We start from the raw sequence: 16,781 nt of genomic DNA on the forward strand, positions 1-16,781 counted from the left end.
TTGTTTGCAAACACTCTAATTTGCTCTATCTCGCTTGCCTGCAAGCGCTCACGCGTGGGGAACAAGGGCAAAGGCTCTTTCAAAAAGTGCTTATCTCGCTGCAAGCAACTGCCTCTGCACGCTATGTACAGCAAAAGGCAGCACACCGTGGAAGCACCTTGCACCAAGTATTCCCACGAGAGTTCTTTTTGCAAACACTCTCATTTTCTCTATCTCGCTTGCCTACAAGCGGTCACGCGTGGGGAACGACACCCTGCGGAGCGACATCTACCGGGTCGCTTCCGGCCTCGCTAGGAGGACGACATGGCGACTGCAGCGGAAACGGTGGCGGCGTGGACGACCGCAACACCGATGGAACAGACGGCCGCGTAGGCCCCAAACTCCCCGGCACAGAGTTAGGCCCACTGGGCTCTGGGCTCACAGAGGGTGGCACCATAACGGAGCACGCAGTAGGGGGTAAAGGAMAATCGGAATGACTTTAATCGGATTTTAAATTTCCCTCTTGTGTGATGTTAATTCGTTGGTCCGCTTTCCTTTCCTCCTGAAATTTAAATATTTCGCCCATAACCACTGTATACAGTTTTCCTGTCCTTACTGCTGTCTCATCGTCGTTCGATAAAGCATCCCAAATTTTGTTGGAGAGCTTTCTCCACTCTGCTACTTTGAACACAGTAGCCGGATCTTTAAAGCATCCCTGATTATATGCGTAACTTATTAATTCTGGCATCTCCTTATTAAGGTCTAATCCCCTGGCTCTTAGCTTTTCTAAAAAACTTATAAGCAACTGAGCCACCTGCCTATCCATATTAAACCCCAAAACGCTGCAGCAATTCTTAGCAAGGCTTCCGCGGYGACGCCGTCGGCCGGTTGCTTCCTTGCGAATCACGGTACCGAAAATATCCCGCCGGCACTTTTACGTCTCCAAATCCAGAGACCCAAGCTCCTTAAAATCTGTCTCCAAATCCAGAGACCCGAGCTCCTTAAAATCTGTCTCCAAATCCAGAGACCTGAGCTCCTTAAAATCCGTCAGCCAAGTCTTCCTCCGGAACACTCGGGGCACAGTGCCGCTCTGGCACTTTGCCGTCCCGAACCTTTTTCGGGCCTGACGTTTAACGTCCCCTTGCCATGACCTTCCGGCCTCACGACCTGCGTGCCCGCCGTCCCAATCCAATTCGGTGCCGTCCCGTTCGTGTTGGCGTTGTCCCGATTTGTCGGACACCAAACACGCCGATGTTCACCAATTTGTTGGAACCCTATCACGTCAGTGGTCACCAATTTGTTGGAGCGGCCATTTGCAAGGAGACAGGGAGAGACACATAAACGACCTCGTAGACTTGGTTGTACGTGCTATCTCATCCACTTTATTAACAGACGCCGGGGTTTTTATACCCTTGGCTTGTAATGGCGGCGGCGGTTAGAMGTAAYGCTTTTTTATAACAGGGATAACGGTAACTTAACGTACAGAAGCTCTTACTAATGCCATAAATTTCCTTATATGGCAGTTCTGCCGTTGCAGGGGGCTCGTGCTGACTACCCTTGCCATAGAGTTATATTGTTATATTGAGGCTTCTCACGGCCTCGTGGGCACTCGAGATAGACCCGACTGGAACTGTTACAGCACCTGCCGGCTGTCGGCCAACTGTGGCCAACGGCACCGAATGTTCCAGAGCTTTCACGGACCTTCTCTGCCCTTACCAGGCCTAGGTCCTATAATGGCTTACCACAGCCATCTATCTTCCCAGTCATGGAAGAAGAGAGACACAGGAAGAGAATTTAAAGTCAAGTATTATTAGCTCATTTTTGCAGAGAAGTAAGCGCTCCTGTGAATTAAAAAATAACTTTTAACCCTAGCCTAATGGTACATTTCACTAATCATTCTATCAGGTTTGACTTCTCAGAGCTTGGATGCGAAACATCTTTAAAATTTTCAATTCCACTATTCCCTAACCACTAAGATTTTGGACTGTCACATTTCCCTTCCTCAGTTATGTACAACACATGATAAAAAAAATCTACTAGAGAAGAATTTATGTTGAAATTTAGTAATAGATCCTATAAAATAAAACCCTGAAATTCCTGTAACATTTATCTGACTTTTTTCCACTTCACTGTCTCTAAGTGCACCTTTCCTGTTCCTATTCCACTGTGGTGAACAGGTTTTAAATACAGTTTCCTATTATATGAAGACGTTTTTTGTTGGTTTTTTTTTTTTTTCAAGCAGACATAAAGAAAATTTTGCTTAGTTCAGATCATCACCTTTTTTAATTCAAAGTATCATCTAAAGTTAACCTTGGATGGTTTATGTGGGGTAGGGTCTGCCTTCATTCTAAAGGATAATATGTTTGCTGTTATACGATTTAAATAGTTGTGTGTGAAAGTTGTGGATCAAAACCTTATGCTTGGATCTCTCAGCTCATACGATATTTTTTAAATTATATTTTATGAAAAAATAGTCCACTGTCCAACAAAAATGGCTTCAAGAAAGATCAACAAATCTGCAAAAATTAAATGTAAATATGTGTTTATTTAATAAATACATAATTAAAAATTGGCCCTCATGCAGCTAAATTAATGATACTTCAGTTTATTTTCTGTGGTATCAACTTATTATATTATTATTAACTTATTATATTATTATACTGACAAAAGTCAGCTGCACATCAGATTGCCCACATGGAATGGTTTTTGTTTTTATTTTGCTCTAGCTATTGCTTGAACTATAGCTATTGAACTTTTAAATAGAAAGAAATAAGCCAGACCATAACCAAATCAGGTTTTTTTTGTAGCCTAAAAGTACTTTTTCATGTCTATCCTCGAAGGGATATATATATATATATATATATATATATATATATGTCATGTGCCAAGGTAATCACTAACACCCAGATTTTTCTTGCATATGAAAAATCAAAATAATATTCTTGATCTGTCATTCTCTCATCCTTTGTATTTTGATCTTCAGCACTTCATTACAACACTGCCTGAAATTCCTCTTGCCTTTTTGAAGAGAGCTTTCATTTTGCCTTATAAAAATTACTTTTTCTCTCCAATATTTAAATGAAAAAAATGCAACTTTGTAAATAAAGGTGTTAGAATGTCCATTGAATTATCAAAAATGGGAAAAGATAAATACTTATATTTTCCAATTGACTTTTAAAACACACATTACAGTGATACCTCAGAACAAGAGAAAACCTTGGCACTTCTGGCACAACAGCCATTCAGTTAATTTTCACTTTTAACTTGCAATGTCTCTGTTGTTCACAGACATTGTACAATAAATAAATTAAACAAGTCATATTAGCACTGTATTGAGGACTTAGTTTCAAATTCAAACACGACTTCAGACACTGAAACAGCCAACCCAGGGACATCACGTCCAGCCAGATCCATCTGTCCCKGCAGCTTTTCTCTGGCACCAATCCTTGCATGTTTTCAATTTTGGACAGGCAATTCACAAGCAACCCTTGGCCTTYCCACCCAGAATGACAGGTTTTTGGCATAGGAAGGAAAGCAAGTAGCCCAAGCGTTTTGGGTGCAGATTAGAGATGACCAATGTGAGACCAAGGTTGGACAGAGCAGTCTGTCCTGGCCGCTTTCATATACCAACAATCCTTGAATGTAGCTGTCACTTACCTTGCTTTGTCAACCCAACAGTTTCCTTGCCTTGCCCTGCTAACCCTCCCTAGCCTTACACTCCCTTGCATGTCCATGGCCCACCCTTGACCTGTCTACTGCTTTCCTCCAGGGCTTTGCSTTGCCTACCCCTTCCTGTTTCTGCCTGGCCTGCCCATCACTGGCCTTACCTTCCTATGCCCAGCCTTGCCTAGAACTCCTGGACCTTCTCTTTCCTACCACTCCATTTGTCTCCCCCTCACTGCTCTGGCCTTGCCTGCCTCTGCCTTGCCTTGCCTACAATTGCCTACACTTGGTTTGCATTGCCTTGCCTGCACAGAAGGAAAGCTGAAGAGTGGTAAGGCAAGGCAAACAAGGCAAGGAAGCCACAGGCAGAGTAAGCAAAGCAGACACATGCCAGGCAAGCAAAGCGTGGGTAGACTGAGATAAACCTCAGGTGAGGTACTGAAAGGCAAGGCAAGGCCAAATGACTCGGAGTGCCTTCCCTTGGGAAGCAAGGGACACAGTGCCAGTGTAGGTGGAGCAGATGTTGAGATACCATGGGGAGGTGTAGCCCAGCAAGACATTTGTGTCCTGCCCACTTCTGTGTAGGAGCTATTGCTGGACATATACAATGCTGGAGGTAGTATGAAACTTTTGCTTGGTAAGTTCCTGAATGGGAATGGCAATGGGAAGGAAAGCACAAAGCCCCAGTGTTGAAGGTGCAGATAAGCTGCCTAGTGGAGGTCATGGGCATCAGCAACTTTCTATCCTGGCATATATGGTTTGGAAGCAAGGCCTCAATTTGCACAATGATGGAGTTGGTAACTATCATTGGAAGGTGATCTCCTGAAAGATCCAATTTGACATGCGGCTTCCACTTCTCAGTAGTGGCCTTCTGAAATTCTAGCAGCACATGTCTTTTGAACAAGATAAGCAGCCTACGCTGAGTCTTGGTGTATACCCTGCCTGCCCCAGGCAGGCAATGCCCAGTAACAGTGTTCTGACACCTTTGTATGGCATGAGTCCCTAGATGTTTTGAATTTTGGAGGAAAGGATGCAATTTCTCTTGAGATGGGCTTATAGTTCTTCCTCTTTGGCAAAGAAAGCAAGATAGGATCTGCACATTGGGTGGTCTTAGTGAATTTAAAGGTTTTTGCCAGTAGGCACTTCTCCAGGTTAGAGCTGTGAAACTGTCAATGGAAATGCAACCACCAACCTGAGCATTTTGTTCTGGTCCCTTTAGTGTGTGAGCAGTCCCTGGYACCAGATCTGACTGGACACTGTGTCTGTGGGACGGAAAGCTTAAGATGGTGCCTAGAGCTGAGAAGGAAAGTGCCAATAGCAGGGGGTGCGCTGGTGGTTCGATGGGTGCAGCTGAAGTTGTAAGCAACAAGAGCTTTCTCAGCTGGCACTTTTGTGAACTCAGTTCTTGCCRGATGTTTTCAAGTTTGTGGCCAGGCATTATGAGAGTGAAGAGATTTGTTAAGGCAAAGGAGTTCGTGTTGCCTTTTGAGTATGGTGCAAAGAGTTTACACTTGAAAGRGGAAGATCAGGGCAATCTTTTTATCCTGACAGTTGATTTGAGAGCAGGGACGTRTGAAACTTGGCTCTGCCCTTGGCGTGGTTTCGTTCTTTTGCAAGTCGGCGCCGCCATCGTGTGGTCATTTTGATGAGCCTTGACAGTGCCCCGGAAAAAGCCAAACGCTTTTCCAGCCCGGCCCMATTCGTGTGCGAACAGTTCGTGCTAGAGCTCCGTGGTGGATCCTGGCTCTTGGAGACTGACAGAATGTGATCCTTCGCCGCTAGATGCGACAAGAAATTGTTGGATGTGTAGTTTACAGGCTGCAAAAGGAAAGGCAATTCCACCACGGCTTCTTTCTTTTAGAACCTTTTCTGTGCAATCTGCTGCTCAACGTGTAAATCTCRCCCACTGAACTGCATCAGACTCCCTGCAGATATGCACTTTCCCTCAAGCTCTGTGTTCCATCCTACCATCTCACTCTCAACAATCCCAAACATTTTCAAAACCTCTAGCAGCTGTTCCCTCAAAAAAACTCAGAGAACAAAAAAACAGTTCTGACCTTCATCTTCCTCTTGCAGTCGGTAAACTAGACCAAACACACTACTGAGTTGCACTTTCCTTGTCACCTGTATATGTAGCATCGTTACTTTCTCTCAAGGCAGTGGAGTCTATTGCTGCAGCAACATATTTCTAGCTGCAGTTCAGACTGAGAGACGTGCTAGGAGAGAAAGCATTTGCTGACCTTCCCTCTTCCCTGTGAAAACTGATGTTCACAGTGGAATCACTTTCACACTCTTTTCGTGTTGCCGAGTCCAAGCAGCTACATCTCACAGAGAAGGAAGTGCCAGGACAGAATACATTCCTAAGTTACCTAGTTTTCATAGCAYCTTTTGCACATTGGGACTATGTCCTTCTCACATAAATGTTCTATTGCATTTTTCAGCTCTCAAGGTCTTTTTCCTATGTCCAGCAGTTGCTCCCACAAAAAGTCTCTGGAAGAAAAATAGTGTTGTTTTGCACCTTCCCCTTGCAGCACGTCAGCCACATAAAATTCACTGGTGCACTCTGTACTTTCCTTCTCCTCTATATCGACCATCATGTTCTATAGATATCAAAGTGTAGGGCTAAATGGGATTTTTTCCACTGGGGCTCAGATAGGAATATATATGAGCACAGGTAGCTTTCATTGATCTTCCCCCTTGCAGATGATAACTTCAATTTGGCAGGCAACCGAGTAGCAGCCACTCTCCCCTTGCAGCCAGTGCACAGCTCTCACAACCACGGTGCTCTGCAAGTACATCCTTTGCCTTATATAACCTCACACACTTCATTCTGTCAGAGTGAGAAATGTCCATCTACTTCTCACACAAAACACTAGAAATAGTGTTATCATAAAATCAACCTGAGTGAGGCTGCTAACTTGAATTCAGCAGGCAAGCGTGTAGCAGYGTGTTCCTCTTGCAGCCTGTATGCTGCACGCACCAGCATGGTGCTCTGTGACCTCATTCTTCGCCTTTTGGAACATGTTGCACTTTCCTTCTCCCAGATGCAAATATTGGTCTACTTATCACACAGAACACTGTGCACACTGTTTCTGCAGAAACACACCTGGGCTGTGCACTTTCCTTCTCAGTGCTACGTACCACCGCATTCTGCCTCTCTTGTCTGAAACTAAATGCAAAGCTTTTCATCTATGTCTCACACAGAGAACTGTGCCAGGACAAAAATGTGCCTGCAGCTTGCCACTGAGGCATACAAACTTGTATTTTCACCACATTCATGGGACAGTCCTCTTTCCTTTGCAACCTGCAAACCACCATCAGATCATAGCACTCTCTGCATGTTCCTTCTCAGCTCAAAGTAGCACCGGACACATTACAGCCTCTCAAGGACCAAAGGTCTGGATAAACATCTTGAACAGAAAAATGTGCCAAGATGAAAACATGTTCTTCTCGTCRCCCAGACTGTGAAGCTGTGTTGAAAGTCTTGAATATAGAAAGAGTAATCCAGCAAGTGCTTCTCTCCTCACACATTTCGCTGGACAAGAGGTAGATAGACAGTTTGGACTTCGCAAAACAGAAAGAATATGACTGTACCTAGAGCTGAGGAAGCCCCATGCACTGTGGATGCATGCAGTATAGATGCTGAAAAGCAGCAAAGCTGAATGCCATCAGAGGGCTTTAGTTCTGTCCAGATCACATCAGGTGAAGAATGAAACTGCAGAGCACTGTGCTTATGTGCACAGTGTACTGAATTGCAATTCCAGCCAAAATCTTGTTTGCAGAGTCAGTTGAGAAAGCTCTTGCTGCTTCAACAATTCACACCTTTTGGAGTCCATCACACAGCTTGGAGACAGGCGCTTTCATACGTGTTCRAGGTTAAAGAGTCCAAGTAGCTATGTCACCACAGAGAAGTAACCATCACAAMAGGAGGCATTCCTGACGTACTCGCTTCTCTTATCAGGCTTTAAACTGCACACAACACACTGCAGCCTTCCTTCTCAGACAGACATGCCATCACATTTTTCASTCTCACAGCTCTGATGCCAACATCCAGCAACTGCTCCCATAAAAAAAGCTCAAGAAGAAAGAGCCAGTACTGGTCTGCACCTTCTTGCTGCATGTCAGCCAGATCAAACTCACTAGTGCACTCTGTATTTTCATCTTGGCTACATCTACCATCATGTTCTCTGGATTTGGGAGTCTAAATCTAAATGGTATTGTTTTCACTAGAGCTCGGACGAGAGTATATGCCAGCAGAGGTAGCTGTTGGAAACCTTTCTCCTTATGATTGAAAACTTGAATTCAGCAGGCAAACAAGTGGCAGCCACAGTCTTCTTACGGCCTGTACACTGCACACACAAGCACAGTGCTCTACAGGTTCATTCTTTGCCTTCTGTACCATCGCTTGAATTCATTCTCTCAGAGTGAGAAATGTCCATCTACTTCTTGCACAGAACACAATGCYGGCACAGAAGCAGTCTAGCACATTGCTTCTGGTGAAACAGTCTGGTGCCATGCACTTTTCTTCTCAGCACTATGTACCACCATCTTCTGCTTCTCTTGTAGTCTGAATCTAAACAGAAAAGTTTTCGGCTATCTCTMGCACAGAGAACTGTGCCAGGACAAAAAGCTTGATCAGACTTCGTCTGTTACGCATGGAAACTTGTATTTGCACCACAATCARGAGGTAGTCCTCTGCACTTTTTAACTTGCAAACCACCATCAGGAAGCACCTTGCATTTTCTTCTAAGCTGGAAGTGTCATCACACACCTTATAGCCTCGTAATGACCAATGATGCAGACATAGCTGTCACACAGAAAAGCATGCCAGTAAAACAACATTTTCTTGATTCTCCCTTGTCATCCCCCAGATTGTGGTGGTCTGAATGGCCATTGAAATTAAGGGATAGGCAAGGCAAGGCAGGACATGGGAGGTTAAAGCAAGGCAAGGGAAAGCTAGGAAAGGGAAGGCAAGACGAAGGAAAGGAATGCAAGACAAGGCAAGGAAAGGCCAGGGAAGAAAGGGCTAATCAGATAAAAGTGGGGCATGAGTTAGATGTTGTGGGGCCTGGGAGTGGGGCAAGGTTGGCATGGGGTCAAGGGCAGGGTCAGGAGGCCAAGGGTGGGATGGCTAGTGAAAGACCCAGAGTGGGATGGCTAGTGAAAGACCCTTTCAACTGTGAAGATGAGCATCCTGCTAGGATGGCTCAGCGCAGGGGATTGCAGAGTTTTGGGGGTGCACGTGGAGCTGGCAGCAGGTGTGGGAAGGCAGCACGCAAAGGGGTTGGTCAGGGCATGAGGGCAGAGCAGGCGTTGCTGTCAGATAAATGAGGGTGGCTGGGCTTTATGACACAAGTTTTCCAGAGTTCAGGTTCCCAGCTGAGATGAAGCACACCTTTTGGCTTTTAGCAGTGCAAGAGTAGAGATGGSCCCAAGGAGCGACTCAGATTCTGCAGTGTTTTGGGGGATGGGGGTTTACTGCGGACCTTGCTCCCCCACACACCCCCCCGGCTCCAGGTCTTGTCCCAGTATGACAGTGACTGTAGGAAAGGGCAACCCCCAACAGGACATTTTTGGGTCAGCTATAGACAGAAACCTGAGCAGCCAACTGTTTGCCAGTGGCCTTTGGGCCACAAAGCTGCCCAAGCAGGCCTGTGCAGGGAGCTGGGGCCTGGCACGGCCCTGGCTGCTTCCCAGAGAGGGCTGGACCTGGCAACTGCTGCACAGCCTGGGGAGGGGAAMAAATTCCTGCCAGCCTCCTGACCCAGAGGGTCCCCCGGGAGCAGCTGTGCACCCAAACYGGGATGCCGCTGTCACCTGCACATGTAAGGACTCAGAGTGGATGTTACACGCCATGGCTGTTGTGGAAACAGGGCCAGGCATGGGGACAGACAGGGYCATGGCACTGTCTGCACACTGTCCCTGCTACCTCTCCTCCAGCCACCAGGGAGGCAGGAGCTCCCAGCCACCTGCTCTAGGGCCCACTGGGTTGCTGCAGGAGCTTGTGGAAGTCAGGGGCCCTTGTGACACAGCAGGGAACCCACAGTGTGTTGTGACCCTGCAGGKTGCAGGAGACCTTTATGATGATGTGGAACTTCTTGGAACCCAGGCTCCACTGTGACACCATGGAACCTTGTGGAACCCTGGATACCACAGTGATGCTATGGAACCCTAGGRACCACCTATGGAACCTGGTGGAACTGAGGGGACGTAGAGACACAGTGGGGCCTTTTGCAATCTTATGGCAGCCCAGGTGATCATTAATCCTACCAGGAACCTGCTCCAGGCAGGCTCCTCTCTCCAGGTTTCCACAGCTCCTGCCAGGATGCTGCTCTGGCACTGGCTTGGTGCAGGCTCCTGGGAATCACTCTGCTCCAGGATGGCATCCTGCATGAGATGTTCTCCCTTGTAGCATGCAGATGGACCATAATGCCTGAGCCAGTGCCATGCCCGCCCCGCCAGCCCAAGTCCGGCTGTGTCATCGAGGTGAGGAAACTTTGGGAGGATCTCCCTCAGCCCCAGCCCTGCTCCTTGTCTTGACTAGGCACGTAGCTGCTCTGGTTCCCCCACTCGTGGACAAGATTTTGGGCACTTTGAAGTCATTTTGGGGGTGAAGTTGGGTGAGTGAAGCAAGGGCAAAAGGAATAATTTGGGGGGCTTTTTGGGATGTCMCTGTGTCTCCCCCACCCCAAATCTCCACCCTCCTCCGGCTCTTCCTGTCCTGCCACTGCTGTTCCCCCCTGTGCGCCCAAAACACCCTACAGAGAGGGAGGTACCCCAAACTTCCGCTGTCCTGGGTCCATGGAAAGCCTTCCTCCCCCCATGCCCCCCACCCCCCCTGCAACCAAGGCCTGGCAGCCACCAAAGACAGAAAAGCTGCAGCGAGAAGGAGATGTTGCACCAGCCCGGTGCGGGGGGGCGTCCTGAGGTTCTGGAGGCGCCAGTCAGCGCTGTGGCCAGAGCAAATGACAATGGCAGTAGGCCAGCAGCTAATCCAAATGTCCACCAGGRGCGGACAAAGGGCGGGTGCCCRCCCACTACTGSCTGGTGAGGTTGCTCACTGCTGTAGTTAATAGGAAAGTGCCTTGTTTTAACATGAACCTATGGGACTTGTGATTGTTTTTTCAAGTCAACTTTGCTTCAGTGGCTCRCCTGCTGTAGTTCACAACACTGGTGGGCTCCTGACAGCAGRGCCGTGGTTGTGCTTGCTGCTTCCTTTGTTGAAGTGCCACCCTGGCATCTACGGGCTCTGTCAGCGCTCCTCCACCTCACACAGACTTGCCCAATTTCTCTTGAAGAGTGAGACAAGAATCCCCAAGCTCATGGCAGTTGATGCCTCTGCCAGTGTGCAGGATGTGGTCCTGCCTGCACATCTTTGCAGGCCATGTACTGCTACTGTTCCTTTAGTGGAGCCTTGAAATTCCATGCCACAAGCATCAGATCTAGGGTTTGATTTTATGGCAAGGGGATCAACATTTTTTTTTTTTTTGGCATGTATTTCTGCAGCCCGGAGTAGAAACAAGCTGGGCTTTGAGGGGCTGCCTTTGACACACCTCACAGGGTTGTGGGGAACACACAGCTGCCTCTCCTGCTGCTGCTTTAMCAAAAAGCCATGGMAATCTTCTCTGCCCAGAAAGTCTTTCTGATCTTCAAGCCCCWGGGAGTCTTGATCTACTTGGGCAAGTACCCTGAAATCTTGAAAAACTCTCTTAGCGGCACCCAAATGTTTTTGGGGTCTCAGGAGCCCTTGTCATGCACAACCTAAAATGGCTGTGCCTACTATGTGGGATGAGACTAGACAAACAACTCCTGAATGATCCTGGTGTTCCCTTTCCTATCAGCAAAACTCAAGGAGAGCTGCCTCCAAACCTCCTCCAGGCCTGCTGCCCTGGTTCTGACCMGGACAGGGTTAATTTTTGCAGTAGCCAGGAGGGGCATGGCCAGGACCCAGAGGTTATTCTGTACAAGGCTATTSTGTACCACCTCACATCATATGCAGTGGGCAGGGGGAAGGGGTCCCTTCAGGTGGCATAGCGTGAAGTGAGTGGTCRGGGTAAAACCAGGTTCCACATGGTGAGCACTCGCATGAATATGAATCACTCCTGTCTTACACTCTGTTAACAATTGTTTCTGTTACTGTTGGTTTTCTTATTTCATTTTTTGTCTCCACTAAATTGTTCTTCACCTGTGATATTTACCTTTTGTTCCTCCAATTCTCCTCTCCATCCTGCCTCAAGGGGAGAGGGAGTGAGTGAGCTSTGGWGGTTTGGAGTGTTTCAGTGGGAATGCTAAATTGGAGAATGCCAGTCCTAAACCACAACAGCCTTCTTTGGTGCCCAGTGTGGGACACCAACAGCTTGAGATACCAACACATCTGGCCACAGGGAGTGGGAAACAAATCTGATCTAAGCACTGGGCACAACGCTGCTTGTCTGTTCATGTGGGTGTGCTACCTCACCCTGTCTATATTTCCATATATACTGTCTGTGCCCATCACTGTGCTCCTTTTGAGAGCAGGCAGAGTGCTCAGGATCGCTCTGTTGCTGCACTGTGGGATATTGCTTTATGACATGGTAACACTGGGGACAATAAGGGCCATTGGAAGGGACTTCAAGGATCCAGGACCAATCTTTCTGGGCAAAAGCACAGTCTAGACAAGATTGGCCCAGCACCCGGTCCAGTTAAAACTCCAAAATGTCCAATGCTGAGGAATCCACTGCTTCCATGGGGTGATTATGCCAGTGGCTGATTATTCTCATAGTGAAAAAATTTCATCTGTGTCCAATCAAAACCTCTCCTGGAGTAACTTGCATGCATAAATGTGCCATGCTCAAAGTTTCAGAGGTCATTCCTAGCTTCCTGTGACTGATGAAGTACATTTGAAAGGATGTTGTCATTTGGATTTCCTTGTTGCCAGAATGATGCTAAAATGGAGGGCATGGTCATCCTGGATCCTCAGCATTGCTTCACGCTCCATTTCTGTAGTGCCCTGCCACTGTGCCAAGCGACATGGTCCATCACTGGTGAATGATGAGGGGCGGGGGGGGAACCCAAACCAAACCACCTCTGAAAAGCCACATCAGGTGGCACCACACAAAATCAATCAGAAACTTGTGTGGGGTTCCACTAAAAGCTGGAATTTTATGGAGGAAGAAATCATTCCTTGTTTGTTAAACCCTTGAGGTTTTCGGGTGTGATTCTAATTCTGGCATGCAATAAACCTTGCTGCAATGATAGGTGCTCATTCTCATAAAGGCACCTCTGTGCTCTCCTGTCTGGAGTGTCAGTACCTTTTCTGCCCAGGAGAGGTAAAAGTCAGGACCTTTCTGCCCCCACACCTTTTGTGTGGGAGCAATCCCTGGACGTGTTCAGAGTTTGGAGGTAGTATCCAAATTTGGGAGGTGGTATCCAAATTTGGGGGGTGGGCTCACAAAGGAGGAAGACAATTCCTTCCCTTCCTGGGGAATGAAAATACGCAGGCTTAGTGCTGGTGGGCAGATGATGGGCAGCCCAGGGGAGGTAAAGGCCAATGACAACTTTATGCAGTGCTCCAGAGTCTCCCCAGTGCACTCAGGGCCCTCCCTAGTGTCCCCTTCCATTGCTCCCTGTCTCCTGCACTGTTCTCAGTGTCTCCTCCAGTGCTCCCCAGTCTCTCCACTTGGACAGTGGTACCTCACTGGGCAGTGACATCACAGCAGGCATCAATGATCCCATGGGTGATGGCACCTCCCCAGGCACCTCTCCCCTCTTGGATCCATATCACCTGTGCCAGGAAATGCACTCTGGAAATCTTCCAGATGTCTGGATCCTCTTCCTGTCAGGTAGTGGGGCAGGGTAGAGGGGGTTGGGGGCAGCACTGGTCCCCCATGAGATCCAGGGCTTGTGAGGGAGCTTCACCTACCTGTTCCTCCTGAAAAGCAGGTCTCTAATAGGTAGCTGCAAACATAGTGCCCACCTTGGCTTACCTGCTGCTCCTGACCAGGAGGCAAGAGGCAAACCCACCTCCTCAGCTTCCTGAAGAGCCCCTGTCCCCCCACACAGTGCCCCTGCTCCCACCCCCCAGCCCTCATGGTCCCAACATGGTCCCAGCTATTAGGTAGCTCCGTCACCAGGCCTATGCCACTCAGTCCAGGTGGGAACAGAGATCTTTATTTTGTATCCACAGTGGACCTCAGCAGGTGAGCGGTCCCCCAGTCCCATCACCAGCAGCCACTGTTGCACGCATCACTCCAGCCTAGACCCCTCATCTGCTGGACCATCACTTGGGGCTAGGGAGGGAGAGAGAGAGGGAGATATCTGATCAAAATGGCAGGGAGAAGCCAGAGAATTTCTCCAGAATTGGCTCAGGCCACCTGGGATGGGATCATATCAAGGTGTCAATGGAGATGCCTTCGGTGATTTACCAGCCCATGAGAAAATGCCTGGTGCATCTGAGGCAAAGCCATGTTGGGCTGAGACACCACCTCCCAGACAGTTGTCCTGTATAGGTGTCCCTTGTCAGGACAAGGTGTTGAGGGGTAGGATTCTGCCAGGGAAGGACATGCTCTCAGGTTTGGGAAGAGGACCAAAGGGGACCAGCCAGCCATCAAGGTCCCTCTGTCTTATGCCAGGACTTTTCCATCCCATGTGGGAAGCCAATGCTGGGTGTTCAGGTGGATGTCAGGGGAATCCAGCCCAAAGGCAGCCTCCAGATCCCGCTTCTGTCCCCCGTGGCTGTCTCAGCAGAAGGACATGGGGAATTCCATCCCTTTGGAGTTACCTGCAGAACTGCCTCTGCTGCTTCTGCCGCCGCCGGTTGTTCTCAGCCAAAAAAGTGAAGATATTGTTCCGTGTTTGATGTGGCTCCAGCCCACAGAGCACCTGGATGGCTCGTGGGGAAAGCTGCCTGCAACAACAGGGAATCATGATCCCAGAGCTGCCAGCTGCCTCTCCCCTCACCCCACCCTGCGCCCATGCAATCCCTCGTCCACCCACCTGGTCCCACATTTACTCACTTGGTCCCAGGCTGGAATATCTCTGCCATTTTCTCTGTGGGGAGGGGGGTTCCAGTGACCCCCTTTCTTGGGTGTTGGGATGGACGGTGGGGAGTCCAAGCACCTCCAGTACTGAATACCTGTCAAGGAGGGGACACTCAGCAAACCAGAGGTGCCACTTTCCAGAGCACACCCAGAGAAGTGGGAGCCAGGAGATGTACTTGCTACCTCGTGGTCAGCCTTTTTGAAGCCCTTGGGCCTTTGTGGGCCTGTCCACTAGGCGGGACTTCTAGTAGCTTGGCCAATCAGAGGCTGGGTTAGCACCACCCTCTAGACAGCTGCTTTTCCCTGGGGGATGTGTCAGCCAATCCCTGCCCTGCGGCTGGGTGACCCCCAATGGGCACCTCTGGGATCAAAGACCCCCACCTCGTTGAGTCCTAAGAGTCCCCTTGAAGCCTCAGTTCACTCTCAGTGAGCAGGGCATCCTAACGCCGTCTCAGACTCCTCTCTAAGTTTGGATCCCCAGGGAATCCCATCTCCTGGGGTCCTAGGAGTCCCCCAGTCCCCAGAAACCACCCTCAAACCAGCCCAGGGACCGCCAAAGCCCTCCAGAAGCATGCAGCCCCTCCAAGAGACCTGGGCCCTGCCTCATGAGTCCTTCGTGGTCCCCTCGACCTCAAATTCCACCCCCTGGTGCCCACTGTCCCATAAGGACTCTCTGGGTGGCCAGGGTGACCTGACACAGAGGATATCTGCCCATACCTGCAGCATCTGTTGGTCCTCCCCAGCAGCCCAGGCTTCCCATGCTGCCCATTCCACCTTCTGTTCTCTCCAGCGGGAATTCCCATGCTCCCATTCTTCAGACAGCTGCCAGACCTCCTGGAGGTGTCAGGCATGATTAGGCTCAGGTTTTGAGGGGCTTGCTTCAGGTCTGATCCATCTGGCACGTACCTGCAGTGCTGTCTGGCAGTTCTCGGAGGCCAGGAGTGAGATGTCAGGCCTGGCTGAAGGAGCTAACTGCTGTCCACCTGCCTCCCTCATCCTGGGAGAGCTGGCTAGGCATGAGTGGGGCACACTGGAGAAATACCAGGAGTCATCAGCATGAGCATGAGGCAGACAGGGAACCTATTTTCCTTGGGGCTAAAAGTCCCCAGGTGTTCAGAAATAGGGAGCTAGGGTTGTTTCTCATGGATCTTCCTGAGCCGCTACAGTCCAAAGTGTTTGAGGGGGATTTCACCCAGAGATGCAAGGATCCCTTCAATCCCTTCCCACAAGTTTCACCTGGCAGGTGGCTTTGGCCCTGGCTCTTGCTGCCTCATGCCTGGCCTCTGGCTCGGCAGCACAGGGAGGAAAATCTTTCCAGGATGCTCCTGTTCCCCTGGGAAAGGAAGAAGCTCTTGGGAGGTTGTGTGGTCACAGGATGTGACCACCCCATGTGTGACAGGGCAGCAGGAACTCATCCTATACCTGTTCTGACCCTGTGCTTCTCTACAACCTTTGTATGTTCAGTGGAAAAGGCGTCGGACACAACTAGCTGAAACCTGGAATCACAGAATGACAGTATTCTGAATTGGAATACTGGAAATTGGAATAAGAACCTGTGATGCCAACACCAGAAGCAAATGATGCCACAGGTTTGAGGAATGGCAAACCCCATACTCTGCAGGCTATGAAGGAACTAGAAAATCACCAAGGAAATACATTCACCTGGGGAACATGTGGGCCTGTGCAGCACTCACTCCATTGTTGACACCAGCCTCCAACATCCTCAGCCTCTGCAGAACGACAAGGAGCTGTCAAGAGGTTTCCATGGAGGAAGCAGACCTGCCTCCTGCTCCTAGAGGAGCCACTTCTCCAAAACCCTCTTCCCAAACCTCATTCATGAACATCGTGGAATTGAAGAACCAAAAAGGTAGGAAGAACACTTGGAGACCAACAAGTCCAACCAAGGCCATATCCATGTCTCTTAAATCCCTCCAGGGATAATCAGTCCACCACTGCCCTAAGCAGTGTGTGTCAGGGGTGGACAACCTCTTACATGAAGAAATTTTCCCTAAAATTTCACCTAAACCTCTCCTGGTGCAATCTGTCACTTCACATCTGGGAGAAGAGACTGACCCCCACCTGGCTTCACCCTCCTTTCATGTAGATGCAGATAACAAGAAG

The 16,781-nt window shown here is 49.0% G+C and overlaps 1 long non-coding RNA gene across 1 annotated transcript; it reads right to left on the reverse strand.

Moving 5' to 3' along the window:
* Positions 1–13,780: 13,780 nt before the first annotated feature.
* LOC130587363 (uncharacterized) lies at positions 13,781–15,127 on the reverse strand. The gene is made up of 3 exons (XR_008966783.1): positions 14,637–15,127; positions 14,402–14,527; positions 13,781–13,910 (listed from the first exon to the last, which is right to left on the reverse strand). It is a non-coding gene; the product is annotated as an uncharacterized LOC130587363 (long non-coding RNA).
* Between the last annotated feature and the right edge of the window lie 1,654 nt (positions 15,128–16,781).

The sequence above is a fragment of the Malurus melanocephalus genome, unplaced genomic scaffold (assembly GCF_030028575.1).
Source record: "Malurus melanocephalus ecotype Western Australia unplaced genomic scaffold, MMel_1.1 scaffold_1809, whole genome shotgun sequence".
Taxonomy (NCBI): domain Eukaryota; kingdom Metazoa; phylum Chordata; class Aves; order Passeriformes; family Maluridae; genus Malurus; species Malurus melanocephalus.